The sequence below is a fragment of the Staurois parvus genome, unplaced genomic scaffold (genome assembly GCF_062004578.1).
Source record: "Staurois parvus isolate SC_StPar_1 unplaced genomic scaffold, SC_StPar_1.0 ptg000234l, whole genome shotgun sequence".
Classification (NCBI taxonomy): Eukaryota; Metazoa; Chordata; class Amphibia; order Anura; family Ranidae; genus Staurois; species Staurois parvus.
In genome coordinates this window covers 1,404,514-1,416,944 of record NW_028318030.1, presented here as the reverse complement: position 1 = coordinate 1,416,944, position 12,431 = coordinate 1,404,514, and the positions used below count along the sequence as shown (strand labels likewise).

At 42.3% G+C, this 12,431-nt stretch overlaps 1 protein-coding gene across 3 annotated transcripts in view; it reads right to left on the bottom strand.

The window, feature by feature from the left end:
* CUNH10orf71 (chromosome unknown C10orf71 homolog) overlaps positions 1-12,431 on the bottom strand; it is a 389,654-nt gene that overhangs the window by 135,801 nt on the left and 241,422 nt on the right. The window lies entirely within an intron of this gene.

The window sequence follows — 12,431 nt, the reverse complement described above, 5'->3', positions numbered from 1 at the left end:
ATGCCATACACCACACAGGAAGTATATATACACTAGGCATACTAGGCAAACGCAAAAGGGAACAGGCGCTTCCAATAAACAACAACAAGCCTCATACAAATAGAGAGATAAAACCCTCTAATGACAAAAATGATTAAGCAAATTAGCACATTACCTTAGAGTAAAAAAAGCTTCATCTTGGGGCCAAGAACATTATAGCAATAAAAATCATCAAAAATGTCTTCTTTTATTGCCCTCAACCTGCTACATTGGATCACAAAGAACTATCAAAATACTCCATACAATATTATAAAAATTACAAGAGGAATTGGTAAGAATAGAAGTACAAATAATGACATAAATCGAAATACATATAAAAATATTCAACCACATTCAACTACACAATATCAACCCAAATCAGCTGTACAAAAATAGAATCATAAATCACTGCCCCACAATTTTCTTAACTATTATTAATGGAACTATTATTTTCCCATTTAATGTTTAATCCAAAAGGGACATAGGTTTTTAATTTATAAATATATTTGGTTTCTAGGAGGGATACCTCCCTTGTGAAAAAGCTCCCCCTCCATTGAGGGGAAAACCTGTCAATACCCAAAACGTGGTACCAGCAGGTTTTTTTTTTAATGATATTTAGCATAGTGCTCAGGTACACTGTGATTTAAAACTCCACATATAATATTAGAAATATTACACCTTGGTGAGACCTAAGGTTGTAATATACAAGGCTGGTTGCAATCTATCAGCTAGTCTACTCAGAGCATCAGTATGCATTGATCTTCAATATCTCATTGAGTTTTCAGAGTCATTACAAAACCTAGTTTTATATTCGGTACTAACACAGTCGGGGTTGATCATTCACTCTGCAACTCCTCAGTGACATTGAGCTTAAGCATTTTCTTCCAATACAGCTTTCCTGTATGCTTAGGGATGTAATAGATTTTTCCTCAGACCTTCACATTGAGCTCTGAGACAATATGATATTTGACTATACTTGTAAGACCTGGCAGTCCTGAAATGATTTTTCAATTTCTTTGTAAAAATAATCTTTTACTTGTTGAGTCTGTGATTTGGACTAAATCCACCCCTACAGGGGGCTCTAAATGCACCTCAGCTAGGACGGCTACCTGGTCCCAATCTTTCCAAGATTTTAATAGATTCATGTGGTGAAATTGATAAGGCTTCTGTTTATTAGGTTGGTGTACCTCAAAGTCCACCTCACTGACCTTTTCTACCACCTCATACTGCCCCTACCACTTGGCTAAAAACTTAACCACTTGCCCTCCTGTGGATTTACCCCCCTTCCTGACCAGGCCATTTTTTGCGTTACGGTGCTGCGTTACTTTAGCTGACAATTGTGCGGTCATGCACTGCTGCACACAAATGAAATTGTTATTTTTTTCCCACAAATAGAGCTTTCTTTTGGTGGTATTTGATCACTTCTGCATTTTTGTGCTATAAACAAAAAAAGATTTTGAAAAAATTTTGAAAAAAAAACTATTTTTGCCTTTTTTGCTATAAAACATATCCAGCAAAAAAAATAAAAAAAATAAAATTCCATCATAAATTTAGGCCAAAATTTATTCTTCTACATATCTTTGCTAAGAAAAAAATCCCAATACATAAATTAATTGGTTTATGTGAAAGTTATAGCGTGTACAAATAGCGGTATATATACTGGGAATTTTTTTGTGTTTTTTATACTAGTAATGGTAGAAATCAATGACTTATAGTGGAACTATGGCAGGTGTTCTTACACTGGGTGGGAACTGAGTAACTGCCACTGACATACCAATGACACTAATCCAGTGAACAGTGCTAATAAAAAACACTGACACTGTATTAATGACACTGAGCTGGAAGGGGTGATCAAAGTGTGTGTTGTTTTACATAATGCGCTGTGTGTGTTTTACTGGGGGAAACAAGTTGCTGTGTATTTCTCTGCTGTGCAGAGAAATACACGGCAGCATGTTCTTGCTGCCAGGAGAGAGATCTGCATTGTTTACACACAGGTCTCTCCCCTGTCAGTGTTACTCGGTGATTGACATCTGTAGCAGCCAGTGGTGGTGCGTGTAGGGCAGCACGCATGCCTCCTACCCAGAGATGCAAATCACGTATATATATACACGTGATTTTACGCAGCCCTGCCACCCTGCAGCAGTGGTTTTACTATAGGGCGGCAGGGAAGCAGTTAATATCTATGGTGGGTATAAGCCCAGCCACCCAGTTCCCCCAGATGAATTGTACAACTTTCTCTGTGCCTTCAGTAAATGCTCCTTTATCCTGAAGCATCACCTTAGTGATTATCTAATTTTAGGGACATGCACCATTATGGTCTTGTGTGGATTTGCTTTCCCAGGTTTCCTTAACTATATCAACCAACCCATACAGTACATCAGCTCCAAAAAAGAAAATCCAGTAAGCGCTTGAGATACCTTTATTATGGCAAACATCAGTGCAGGGAGTAAACAGCCCCAATCCTTTCAATGTTTTTGTACCACCCTCTTGAGCATAGATTGCAGGGTTTTGTTAAATCTCTAGACCATACCATCCATCTGTGGGTGATAGAAAAGATGTACGCAGTTGTTTAATCTGCAGCACCTTGCACAAGTCTGCAATAACGTTTGAAATAAATAAAGTGTTTTGATCTAGCAGGATTTCTTTAGGGAACCCAGTTCTTTTTATCCTATTAAATATTTCCCGGGTGATCCCTTTGGAGAAGGTCTTTCTCAGAAGTTCTACCTCTGAATACCACTTTGCATAATCCAGTACCACAAGGATATATCGTGTCCCTGGGATAATTTTACCAGGGGCCCCACCAAATCCATCATAATATGTTCAATTAGTACCGCCATAAAAGGCAGAGATACCAGGGATTTCCTAAAATGCAATGCTGGGTCAGTTAACTGACTAGCAGGATAGGAAATACAATACTTTTTTACTTCATCATTGACCCTCGGCCAGTAGAAACAGTCTGTTGTGCATGCCTCTGCTTTCTTGGCCCCCAGGTGACCTCCCAATGAGTCATTGCAAGCCAAGTCAAGTACCAAAGGCGTATTTTAACATGGGGTCACTAATCTTGACAGAACCAAATGCACTCCTTAACACTTCAAGATCAGGATGTGCTGAACTAGAGGAATCTTCCCTCTCATGTAGAAGGACACCCTCCATGTAGCTCCACACTCCATGGGCACCTTCTGCAGAGAACTCTGATCTTGGCCCTGTGTATGACACCAGCAGAACAGCAAATTATTACTAATTTGTGCTGGAGCCATGCTTTGCTGGGGTAGTCACTCCTTGTCTCTCCTCACTGCTGATTCCAGGATGCATAGCTGGCTTTCCTTTTCATGCTGACAGGGGCCCTGGAGACTTGGCAGATCCAAGCAGATTTTTCCTTCACGGTGTACTGCTCTAACATCTCCACCAGTCGGTCCATCATCTAGGGTTCCTTGTGGCTTTCCCAATGCTGAAGTTTACTAGGTAGCACCCTTAAGTGATGGTCGATGTCTTTTCCATGATCTGGGTTCCCATTAATTTCTACAGCTGCAACCATTTTGTGGCGAGTTATAATGGGTCATGCATTTGGGACTACTGTAACTGGTGAGTGAGTTTCTGCAAGAAACGGCTGACCCTCATCAGCACTGGGTTGTTAGGGGCAACAACCACCTTTAAATGGTCCACTAGAGCATTCAAATGGACCTGCACAGGCTCCTTTTCAGCCTCCAGCTGCACTGCCTGGGACTGCTCAGTCTGTATCAGCAAAGGTGTGTTCCTTGTGTGCCTGAACTTCCTCATGGTGCCAGTTGGTTTCTGCAGAGGCCTGCTGCTGGCCTGCTGTAACCTGTACCAGGACTTTTATAACTTGCCTTTCTCTGCAGCTTACAGTAACTGTGCCACACTGACCCAAGACATACAAAATAAAAGTACTGGCTCTTTAAATTTCAGTCTTTTTCCTCCATTGATTTCCCAGCTAGATTGCCCACATCCAAGCACCAACTGTGATATCTGGGGAATCTGTATCACCAGCCAGCTGTGTTGATAAACACACAATCTTTAATTCTCAAAACTTAAATGAAAATAGCTTCCTTTGAGCATGAAAACAAAGCAAAATAGTCCATCCTCCTCAGGAATAAAACAAAACTTCTGCTCATCACCAACATAAAACTTTGGCTCACCGACTGCTCCAAGAGTCCCAAGAAAAGGTCACTACAGTTCAACAGCATCTCAATAGCCCAAACAATACACAGCTCCTTCTCATAAGCGTGTCCTGTGCCACACCACATTTCCCAGACACCCGCTGACTATTTCCTGCCCTTTTCAGCCATCTCTAACAGATGGGCTAACCCCTTCAGGACCACAGTACCCTTCGTCGAGGTTGGAGGTTTTTTTCCCACCCAAAATCTTTCTAAGGCTCTGAATTCCGGGTCCCATATCCTGACTCATCAATCCTGGGAAATCTGTAAATCAGGTTTTCCTCTTTACCAGATCACCCCTAACCCTTCATTCTGAGTACCCCACAGTGCTCATTTTCATCCCCCTTAAAGGAACCACAACCCAAATAATGGGGGCACATATCTTCCATCCAGGAACCATCTTCGGTGTCCTGTACACTATATTTATTATTCGATTGGCTTACAGTCTATGTTCTGTTGGCTCCAATCTAAGCATTGATAGTGTGATCTCTGTAACTTACAGATGTGATGAGATAGCGATAACTTCAACCTCTGATGGACAGCACAGTCAATGACTCAATGAGAATGACATCTTGTAGATCTTGTGAAGTTTATTCCATAAACTGAGAGAATCTTACAACAATGAACATTCCATAGGTCAAAAGAACATGCTGTTTCCTGCTCCATGCCATGAGGCTTACTGCAATGCATCTCTGGGAGAGTGGGAGGGCTATCTATGCAACATTAGCTAAACTAAAGTAAAGGAAGGAGCAGAGACAAAACACTGTAAACATTTAAAGGCATATTATTATTATTATTATACAGTATTTATAAAGCGCCAATAGTTCGCTCAGCGCTGTACATTACAAAGGGGGACAGAACATGTGACAGAACAATACCAATACAATGCAAAACATGAGGGATTGAGGGCCCTGCTCTTTCGAGCTTACAATCTAGGAGGAGATAGCTGTGGGGGATGGAGTGGTAGGAAGAGTGGAGGAGGTCAGCAAGTTAGCAGGGGGTGGGATAGGCTTCCCTGAAGAGATGGGTTTTCAGGGTGCGCCTAAAGGAGAGGAGAGTAGGTGATAATCTGATGGGTTGGGGCAGGGAGTTCCAGAGGATGGGTGACACCCTGGAGAAGTCCTGGAGGCGGGCATGGGAGGAGGACACCAGGGAACTAGAGAGAAGGAGGTCTTGTGAGGAGCGGAGTGTGCGTGCTGGGTGGTACTTGGATATTAGGTCAGTGATGTAGTTCGGGGCAGTATGGTGGACAGCTTTGTACGTCAGCGTTAGGATTTTGAATTTGATCCGTTGCGCAATCGGAAGCCAGTGGAGGGATTGGCAGAGGGGGGTGGCAGAGACGGAGCGGTTGGAAAGGTGAATGAGTCTGGCAGCCGTATTCAGGATCGACTGAAGCGGGGATAGCCAGTGGCGAGGCAGGCCAGTGAGGAGGGAGTTGCAGTAGTCGAGTCGTGATATGATGAGGGAGTGGATGAGCTGTTTAGTGGTTTCTGGAGTTAGGAACGTGCGGATTTTGGCGATGTTGCGGAGGTGGAGTGTGCACGAGTTTGTTAAAGATTGGACTTGGGGTTGGAAGGATAGGTTGGAGTCCAGAATTACACCAAGTACTCTGGCCTGTTCACATGACAATCATGTGAAATATGACACTCCCCGTCGAAATCTATGATTTCTATAATAATGAACTTTAGTCCAATATAATAATAATGAAATTTCTTTCCAGGAACATCTGCAAAACAAGAGGGAAGGGGAGAACAAGGGAAAACAATGTAAACATTAAGCATAATGCAGATGTTGGTCTCAAAAATCCAGGCTGAGACATGGAAATCCAATTTCAGAGGGGAAGGCAGAAACATGCACGATTCCTTCTAACCTCCCTTTAAATCAAGTAGATGACTTGTCTTCCTCTTTTGGCAAAAGAAGTACTAGTTCCTTTGTAGGCCTGAAGTAAAGGTATGCAGAACCTTCTTTCATGATGGATAAAGCCAAGATGTGTACCGAAATGCAGTAGTAGGTGCTTCATGACTGCCGCAGTCATGAAGCACCTACTACTGCAACGGATCATAAATGCTGTTTACTGTAGACAATACTCCTCTCTTTGTGATGGGCTTGTCACAGGCTGATGCTTGAAATGTGAATGTGTCTTGTTTAACATTCCAAAGCAATCCAAGACTGAGTTGTGTAACAGAAAGGTCAGATCCTAGTTGGAATTTCTTCACACTGACAGCATGGTCATCAGATGGAAAGGCTGTCTTGACCTTGTCGCTGTTAGAAATGATTTTGTGAAGTCTGAGGTTTGCAGTGGCAAGCATGTTCTGGGTTCTGGTAAGAAGGCCAATAGCTTCTTCTTCATTGGGCAGAGATTTGAGTCCGTCGTCTACATAGAAATTCCTTTTGACGAACTGTCTTGCATCAGATCCAAATTCTTTCTCACCCTCTTGAGCTGTTTTCTTCAGTCCATGAATTGCTACTGCAGGAGAAGGCCTGTTACCGAAAACATGTACCTTCATTCGATAGTCTATGACTTCATCGTTGACATCATTATTGCGGTACCATCGGAACCTGAGGAAGTTTCTGTAGTCTTCACGTACGATGAAACAATTGAACATCTGCTGAATGTCATCCATAACAGCAATTGGCTCTTGTTCAGATTAAGCCCAGTGAGAAGATTGTCATTGAGGGAGACGCCTTCATGACGAGCACTTGAGTCAAAGACCACCCTAATCTGATCAGGCTTGCGAGGATGGTAGACACCAAAGCATGGTAGGTACCAACATTCTTCTCCTTCCATAAGAGGAGGTGCAGGCTCAGCATGATCTCTCTCAAACACCTTTTGCATAAAGTCCACAAAGTGCTTTTTCATCTCAGGCTTCTGGTTCAAACTGGGATTTAAAGAAACAAACCATGATTCTGCGTGTGCCCTGTTGTTTGGTAGTCTCTTTCTTGGAGTACGAAATGGTAGCGGTGCTACCCAACTGTTAGAATCATCTTGGTAGAACTCTTTACTCATGGTTTTTAAGAATTCTTTGTCTTCTATGGTAGCTGCTAACTCATTGTCTTTAGTGGTTACCTCGAACACTGTGTTGCCGATGTTGTCATACCAGAGATTAAGAGCTTTCTTATTGTCTTGCATGATGTGCTGTTGTGCACCTTTCTTAAACAGTCTTTCTTTCACAATATATTTATGTGGTCGTTGTGCTGAACAAGTTGTTCGCCCATTTGACAGGACATGTGTTTTAAAGGAAGCGACTGAGTAGGACCTCCTGTCCTTGTCTAGGCAGACATTGCCTATGATGACCCATCCTAGATCCAGACGCTGAGCATATGGTGCATTGTGTGGACCGTTGATTTGATGACGAACTTTGCGCACCCTTAGGATGTCTCGACCAAGTAACAGCAGGATATAGGCACTTTCATCGAGGGCTGGTATTTGGTTGGCTATGTGCCTTAAGTGAGAATGGTGAAAAGCAGCTTCAGGAGTAGGGATCTCCTCTTTGATGCTTGGAATCTGGTTGCACTCAGTGATAGTGGGCAAAGATATTTCCACATTGTCATTCAGAGGAGCAACTACAAGACTACTGGCTCTCCTGCCTAAGACTTCTGTAGTGCCAGAACAAGTGCTTAAGGTATAAGGCAGAGCATCTCCAGTTATGTTCAACAGTTCAAAAAACTGTGTTCTTTCAAGAGATCTGTTACTCTGATCATCCAGAATAGTATACAGTCTTATGGCCTTTTCAGGTTGACCTTTGGGGTATACACGGACCAAGCATATCTTTGCACAAGATTTGTCACAGAATCCTTCTTCACAGACCTCTGTACATGTAGAGAACACTGGGGTGGCAGGTGCTGCCTGATCTGGGTGCTCCTCGCCTTGCTTTGCCTCAGGAAGATTGTTTGTGAGCGTAGTAGAGTTGAGCGAATATTGATGAAGAGCTTGCACATGGTCATCACTGTCACACTCTATACATTTGATGATCACTTTACAGTCCTTTGCAAAGTGTTCTGTGGAGGCACAGCATTTGTAGCAAACCCCAAATTTCTTTAAAAGTTCCTTATGTTCTTGGAGGGTTTTCTTTCTGAAGCCGATACATTTCTTAAGTGGATGTGGTTTGTTATGTATTGGACACTGGCGATTTGGGTCCTCAATTCTCTTGTTTTGATCAGTCTTTTCAAGAACTGTAGCAGGTGTAGGTAGAACATTAGTCCTTTTCACTAAAGCTGAAACTCTACGTGTGCTCGTAGGTCTTGGAGATAGTGTACTGAGAGAGTTACAGTCCCCATATGAGAAACTTGGGTCATTCTTAGTGTCTGCAATTCTTTTGATGAACTCACAAAAGTAGGAAAAAGGAGGAAAGGCAACTTTATGTTCTTCTTTATACTTTGATCCATGTGCTGCCCATCTTTCTTGAATTCCATATGGTAGCTTGAGAACAATAGATTTGATGCCATGAGAGGTGTCAAGGTAACTGAGACCAGGTAAGTTGATGTCAGTCTTAGCAAGTTGAAGCTCTAATAGAACATCGCTGAGTTCTTGAAACTTTAGATTGTCGCTAGCAGAAATCCTTGGGAAGCTTTGCAACCTTTTGAATAAAGCATCTTCAATGGCCTCTGGGCTGCCAAAGGTATATTCAAGTCTTCCCCAAGCAGCATTAAGGCCTGCTGCAGGGTTGTCAATATGAACTGCTTTGAATCTCTTGATGCGTTCAGTAGACTGGGGACCTAGCCATCTGATGAGCAGATCTAATTCCTCTGTGGCATTGATGTCTAGGTCACTCATTGTGGCCTTAAAAGTGGATTTCCAGCCTCTGTAATTTTCAGGCTTGTTATCAAACTTGGTGAGGCCTGTCTGAACAAACTCTCTGTGGAGCATGTATTTAGCAAACTGTGACATGTCCGTGTTTTCAGATTTTGTGTGCATGAATGCAGGTGGAACAGAGTTGGTTGTGACAGTTGGTGGACTTACGTGGAGTGACTTGGGAACATACTGTATGTTGCTGCTAAGGCATTCAATGCCAGAGCTGGCTTAAAGTCCATTGGCTTGTTGGTTTGTAGAGTAGTGCATTTGCTAGGAGGTACTCTGTTCATGCCAAAGTATGATGGACGGTCTATTAAATAGATACCAGTGCGGCTAGCTGAGATGCTGCAGTCTGATTCATTGGAGGATACAAGGGCAAATCCTCTTGAGGTACAGTAGGTGCAGAGAAGAGACTTTGATTGAGTACTTTGGCTGCTGTGACAGGGAGCTGACGTTCTGGAGAGGTGTGTGAAGAATCTGAGACATAAGATACAACTGAGTGTCTGAAACTGTTGTCTCTTTTGTTTTCACTAGCGGCTTGTTCTAAGACCCTTAACCTTGCCATGGCTGTGGCATGCTCACATTGTTTTTCCAAAACTTCAACTTCTGCCTTTTGACGTGTGGTTTCTTTGCTTTCTGATGTGTGGCCTGAGCCTCCATTTGTGCTTTTTGAGCCTCCATTTCTGCTTTCTTTTGGGCGAAACCTGCCTGAATTTTAGAAGCTTCGGCATCAGCATGGGCTTTTATTAGTTGTTGACTGAGTGTGGAAGATCTTGATTGTAGGGATTTGGAAGATCTTGAGGAGCATCTAGTAGACGCAGAGCGATAAGATCTGGATTCATGAATCTCTTCTATTCTCACCTCTGCCTTTGTCTTTGTTTGCACCACTAAATTGTCTCTTTCAAGATTGAGCTCCTCAAAACTCCTTAATTCTTCCAATGACTCTTGAGTGTGGTACCGCTTTAACAGAGCAATATATTTAACACACAGTCTTTGATAATTCTCATAAGCAACATTCAATTGCTGGATAGCGCCCTCTAGTTGTAATGGCTCATGAGATTGTTGGGAGAGAGCAGACATGCATTTAACAGTATTAGACTATAAGTCATTAACATTGGACAGCAATTCTGACTTGTCAGCATTAAGATTTTCTTTTACTTTCCAGCTTAGTTTTGTTAGGCGTTTTTCTCTTTAATCTAATTCAGGGTTTAACTCCTGCTCTGGATGAAGCTCTGATTGTGGTTGTGTATTAGTTTCCCCAGACTATATATTACTTTCCTGAAATATCATGTTAGCAAGGAGAGTGGTTGATAGAAAACTTACAGAGAAATGTATAACTTCTGTGACTGAGTTCAGGTTTTAATGCAATAATAGCAGGAAGATTTTCTTTTTCTTTCTTACAACTTCACAGACAAGAGTAGTGTGGTAATGTGTACACATGCAGTGTATAAACATTCACATCAATAATTTGTCCTGACACTGATGAGTGTTATGCTGGGATATACTTGGAGACATGTACAGTCTTGTGTAGAGGTGCTGCACTCTCTGTAGCTGTTATATCCAGTGTCCATGTAACATCTCACTGTGTATTCTAGCTAGCTTATTATGAAGACAGTTCACTTGTCCTTTGATTAGTCAGGTTCATATAAAGCATTCAACCATTCTTTTGACTGTTCTGTTGGCTCCAATCTAAGCATTGATAGTGTGATCTCTGTAACTTACAGTTGTGATGCGATAGCGATAACTTCAACCTCTGATGGACAGCACAGTCAGTGACTCAATGAGAAAGACATCTTGTAGATCTTGTGAAGTTTATTCCATAAACTGAGAGAATCTTACAACAATGAACATTCCATAGGTCAAAAGAACATGCTGTTTTCTGCTCCATGCCATGAGGCTTACTGCAATGCATCTCTGAGAGAGGGGGAGGGCTATCTATGCAACACTATCTAAACTAAAGGAATGGGAGGAGCAGAGACAAAACACTGAAAACATTTAAAGGCATATGACAGTCAACATTACAATCATGTGAAACATGACAGTCTAACAGATCCTTGTTTTTGGGTAGGGGATCAGTACTATAAATGGCTTGTACAAAATAGGGGTAAAAAGCCCTCCTCTTGTGCATAATTATACAATTGCAATAGATAAGGAGCCACTGTGCTCATGTATATCTTACTTATTATAGGAGACCCATCAAGCCCTGTGACTTTTGTGGGGAGATAGATTTAATGACCTGAACAATTTTTTCCTGAATGAGTGGCTGTTCCAGAAATTCCCTCTGAGAAGGAACCAGTACAGGTACCTCTACTGATTACAGATTACAGATATCTATATTTTGTTGCAGATTAAAAGATAAACTTAAAAAGATAGATAAAAGTAAGAAAAATGTGCATAGTATATTCTCATACAGAAATGAATGCAAGTAAAACTGGAGTATGCTTTAATGCAGCATAGCATTATGTTGGCCAAAATTGCATCTTTGTTGCACCCTTGGTGTACCTCCTCAGACCCCAGATGAATCCTTCCTTTTCACCTGGCTGCACTTAGAGTATCCATGAGCAAGGGATTCCAAGATCTTGCAATGAAGTAGTCATGGATGAGAAGTAGTTGGGTCCTGCACCTGACTGCTCTCTTCCTTTATCTGGCCCAAGGGATGTAGGAGTACTCACACTGATTTGTCCTATCAGCGTGGTGGGTTGATGGCTGTCTTCAGGTCTTACACTGGGCTGGCTCCTTCCCTGCTGCTCAGGATGTCCTCCCTAGGAGACTTTGAGCAGCGGAGATACTCCTTTCCAGCATCCTGCCTGTAGGCAGGCTCCACTCCCTGGAGATCCCTCCCAGACTCCACACATGCCTTCTCTCAACCCATCTCCCTGTCTGCTCAGGCTCTACCATATTTAAGGGCTGTCCTTGGTCACCATGCTTGGCCTCCTACGTGGGGATTGGCCAGGTGCCCACAAACATGCAGATCTGGGCCTCCTCTCCTCCTCCGTTCTATTCCAGGAAAAGGCCTTCAAAACTGCTGGCTCCTTCGGGGGGGGGGGGGGGGGTAATGCTACATTTAGATTAATGTTTTTATATTGTTTTCAACAGTTTTAAATAGCCCAGTGGTATGTTTTGTGACTGGCACTGCAGTGGTTGTAATGATCTTTACTAAAACGTAGGTCCTTTTCTTCTATTTCTAAGAATTAAAGACCGAGTTCACCATTATGAAGAAAAAATAAAATATGCACATATTCTTACTAGAAAAATATGCACCTATGATTTTTTTCACATGAGCCTGCAAAATATTGCACCCACAATCATTGGATCATGGGTGCAATGTCAGGCTCCTGCAGACACTTCCTACAGCTCTCTGCCTGAAATTTTATACAGGCTTTCTGTTAACGAGTTGCATTGTCAACGGACTAGGACTGCACTGTTCACTGCACTCGTAGTCCACT